This window comes from Pinus tabuliformis, chromosome J (assembly GCF_031772625.1).
Source record: "Pinus tabuliformis cultivar Carrire ecotype Pingquan chromosome J, CPIR1, whole genome shotgun sequence".
NCBI classification, from domain to species: domain Eukaryota; kingdom Viridiplantae; phylum Streptophyta; class Pinopsida; order Pinales; family Pinaceae; genus Pinus; species Pinus tabuliformis.
Window position 1 is genome coordinate 740,333,696 of NC_142295.1, and position 5,035 is coordinate 740,338,730.

Genomic DNA, 5,035 nt, shown 5'->3' on the forward strand with positions numbered 1-5,035 from the left:
TGACTCCATAGCCCAATGGTCTAAAGACATCATTCTATCCATCTGTTTTAAGGATCCCACCATCCAATATTCAATACGAATTAAAAAACCCCATGAACATTTATAACTAGCCTGAAATCCCAAAAAACAAAGCTAAATCACATAGAGAGAGCCCTATCTGAGCCTAGGTTGGCTAGAGCGTATGCCAAAAATTTGCTTTGTGGTTACCTTGGTCATTTTCTTTCTTCTGATAACTTCTAGAGAAAATTATGAGTGATAACAGGCCTGGCATAACCATCAACTTGGGCGGAAGTGCCTCAATAGTCTGGGGGGTTTCGACTTCATCAACAGATAGATCATTGTACACTAGTGTCTTAGACAGATTTACCATGATTGAATCAACATCATGATAAGATGAAGAAGTGGAGAGATCACGACAACCAAGATTAGAAAATTCAAGATGTTTGTCGGCATCCTCATGATTTGATGAATTGTGGAGTGGGGTAGATGAGAAGCAAGGATGTTCACCTTATATGTTTTTAGAAATGACAGATGCCAAATTGGACAAATTTTCCAAGGAACATGTGTCCTCTCCGCAATGTAATGATAGATTGACATCTAACATGTCCTGTGAATGATCGGATGTAGAAACATCTAGAAATGAGTTTTCACAGGGGAAATCAACAGTGGTAGAATCACAAGAGATGTCAAGATAGAGCAAGTGAGGCATGGATGGAAGGGAGTTATCCTTCACTGCGAGTTCTTCTTTAGATTTCTACACACACTCATCATGAAAGATGGTGCAAGTTGGCTACATAACACCAACTCCATCGACAAATTGATCCTCATTCATAGCAAGTGAGGAGTCTGGAAAGGAAGAACACAAGATAGTACAATCTGGAGGATCAAAAAAATGCGGCGATGGAGGTTGAGGGAATGAATCCACATGAAACGAACAGCTTGCAAGTCAAATATACGCAGATATCAAGAGAAGGTGGGGTGGGAGGAGGTTACAGTTCAACAGATGTGTCTACATAATCTCCCACATCACTCTATGATGGTGGAGCTATTTGATGAGGTGAAGGCGGGCATTCATTTGTGATAGCAACTGTGTTTGCTTGTGATTACGCAGCTCCATCACTGAAGTGTGTTGAGCGAGATTTGAATGATTTCAAGAATTGTGGATTTTCAGATATGTAAAGAAGATACTTAAATATCCCATCGAGAAATTTCCAATCAATTTCATCTTCCGGGAATCGGTATGAAAGATTACAAAACCATGTGTAAAACTATTCAACCGATTCATCGGGTGCTTTTCGTAATTTCAAAATTTCTTGATCGAGTGCTTTATGGTTAAAATGATTGAAATCACAATCTATCTCTACAACGAGATGAGCAAGAGAATGAATACATTTTTTGGGCAGCATGGCACATCAATCCAAAGGGGTCCCTCAAAGCGTGTAGACAAACAATGCAAAGGTCATGTCTTCTTCAAATATTCCATGTTTTTCACATGAGCCTACAATGCCGACCGTGTGCCTAACCAAGGCTACATGGCCTCCACCATCGTATGTTTTATGTGACAAGTTATTCGAGACATTTTTCGAGATAATGAAGTCATTTCCATAAGACATACAATCCGGAAGAGAAATTATGTAGTTAGTCATGATAGATATGTAGAGATTCAAAACAGATGTGAGGACTCAGCTTGTCATCTAGCCCTCCTTATAGCACCAAAATGTTGACAATGTTGGACCTGCCAACATGTCCAGGGATCTCCCCTGTAAGAAGTCCCAATTATACGTTAGATCGTTTGGTGTAGGAGTCCCAACATAGGGTCGTATGGTATCGCCTTGACTGCGGTTTCGCACAGAGGTAAGTAAGATGTCCCTATTGGTAGCAAGGGTGTGACATATGTAGTAATTCAAGGAAGGTGCATGAGAGGTTCTAACACACAGAGGGTGAGCTGAGTGCGCCCCTTCGAAACTTGTGAAAGCACGTAGTTAAGAAGGGAACACATGACCAAAGATGCATCACAACATGGAAGGAAAGTAATCTAGCAATCTAAAGTGATGGTTAAACCAACAACACATTTTAGTAAGATTCATACATACATATACATAAAATAGATACACATGCATGCATAAGAAAACAGATACATATATCATTTAGAGTAAACAAGATAGTTGATATATAATACGACATATGCATGAAACATGTTGGATTTGTTATATTAAGAAGTGTAAGTTTGATTCATACAATACATCCATGTCCAACCACTAGATCCGACAACAATACGTTAAAGTCATTGCCACCTACTCCTCCAAAGAGATATACTAGCTCTGCACAAAGGAGAGGCTCATTACAATACTATCCAAGATTTCTCTAAGATACTCCTATTGGAAGCTTGGTTGACCAGAAACCTTTACAATGAGTTATGAGGTTCTATTTACAGTAAAGGGTGGGATGACCCTTGAAATTCCCCTTTGTGATCGTTCATCTATCCTCATGACTCTTCAACTACTCCATGACTGTTACATTGAACTATCGACACTTGAACTTCCACTTGACAAGATGTTACATAGAATCTGCACATGTACCCATGTGAGACAAAATGGCTTGAGCAATCCATGCAAGACATCACTAACACTCAGATCATTGTGGTGATACCAACTCTTTGACATCCTTGTCATGGTCGATGGTGGCGAACTGATGCCAAGATTGGTCCTTCGTGATGGTGTTCATGTGCTCAATGGTGACATCCTGCTGAAAATGAACCCTTGCCTCTATTGCATCTGAGTACACTGATATGGCCTCTCTATCCAACTCGTTTGATATCATTTGAATCATCATATTGAGTGTGGCTAGACTAGAAACATATTGATGCATAGTGTCTGTGTTGATCTCCAAGTGTGTGCTAGTGACTATGCACATCAACTTGTCAAAGTACATGTTCAACTCCAGTCAGACTTGTTTCTTGTCTTCACTTCTGTGAGTGTGCCAAATGGGTCGGATCACATGCATGTGCACAATGACATGCATGCTACTGAATTACTTTGCATGTGATCAAAAACACTTCTCACCTTGTCTACTCTATGCTAGCTGTTGGGATGAATCTATAACTTGTGTGGGCGTAGTTTCATCCATCTATGCATGTTTCACCCCTGGCGGTACCTATTCTTGCTGCAACTCATTATCTCATTTGTGTAGCTCCTATTCTTCCTTGATTTGTTGCTTGAGCACGTGCAACTCCTTCTCTGTTTCTTTCTCTACCTTCACGCAATCTTTGTCTCGCATGGTCACCTCATAGCCTCAGTCTCCAAAGTTTCTTTCAATGCATGTGGATTTGCTTTGAGTTCGCAACTTTGTTCTGCCTATGTGCTTTCAACAACCTTCCTCTTGCATTCGTTGTGTGTCGGTGTGCAGCCTTCTAGGCTGCTAATGATGTTGCTTGTTGTGATGTTGTTGCCATGTTATCTTGATGTCCTTTTCTATGAACAACTTGATGTCTTCATAGGTAGGAAAACTCATAGACACTTGCTTGGTTGCAACCCCTGTTGTGATATCAATGATGTCCTTTGACTTTGCTCTCCTAAAGGCCATTGTACTTATGTTGCTGAGAGATAGACGAACACCTATGGTGCCTGGATACATAGCAACACTCATGGCAAACAATCTGTCAGTCAAAAACCAAAACAAACTTGAGGATTGACTTGTAATATACTTGTGTGATTGATCGTGAAGGTTTCACAATTTCTGCGGAGAGGTTGGGAGACTGATCGCCAAAAATGCGTAAGGAATAGTTTGGGTTGTCAGGAGGTTAACTGATTACTGGAACTGCTCAATGCCCAGTCCAACCTAGCCTGCCAAGGACTGAAACTGCACAATTCATAATTTTAGTCAACAATGACATACAACCAGCAAACTATATTTCGCAGTTTCTAGTGCCAGCAGGACATTGCCTCCAAGAATTTCACAATGCAAGTCTGGAGGTCAGTGCTTGGCTAAACTTGTGCAATTTTTGGAGGGAAGGTAGAGCCTTCTCTTCCTGAAATGTGCAGTGCTAGCCGGGCAAGGCACGATCCAGGCCAAGGCAACCCAGATTGGCTGACAAGTGACTGAAAACATGACAAGTTTGAATGCATGATGAGATTTATAAAATTGGAAAGCATGCATGAGTGGATGATCATACATGCAAACAATAAGTGAAATATTTATAAAATGGGAAAGCATGCATGTGTGTGAAGCGAGTTGCCACAATGATGACCATCCGTGCAAAAACAATGGCATGCATGCGACAATAGTGAGACGCGAACGAAAACTGAAACGATGCTTCTACAAGCTAATATACATAAAAAAGATGGTAAGCACTCACTGAACTCAAGAAGATAGCACTCACACAAAGTGAAACACAAAAAGTGACATAAACAGAGTGCAAGACATGAAAAGAGGCCTTACACCAAAACAGTTGAGCTGAATGTGCCAATGACTCCTAGATTCAATGTGGGATGTCAGAGCTGCAAGGTCAATGTGAGGAATGAGCTTTGTAGTGTCCGGTTGATGATTTTTGATAAAATTGAGGTTGTGACATGCATGCCGCAAATCTAGGAAGGTGACACTTGGCAGGAGGTTTCTGAAATGATCCTTGCATGTAACCTCCAACTACTAAAAATAGATCCCTGAATCAATGGATTCCTTTGCATGCTACCTTGGGAGAAGTAGTCCATGCATGAAAATCAATTTTGCTCAGTCCCAAAGGGAACCGGCTAACCTCAAGGCACATGCATCGATCTACGATCCCGGGATGAAAATTTGTGCAGTTTCTAGATTGAGCAGAGATGGTTTTCCTAGAGGGCTTGTGCAATTTCTGAGAGGAACAGGTGATTGTCTCCCAAGATTATGCAATTTCTTGGCTAAGCAGCTGTCGTGGGTCAGAGTTGACAATTTTCTCAAGGAATCATGTCTGACTATATTGTGCAATTTCTGAGCTGAGCAGGCTGCCTTGCTAGATTTGCACAATTTCTGCTAGTTGCTAGGTTGGTTGTCCTTGAGGGAT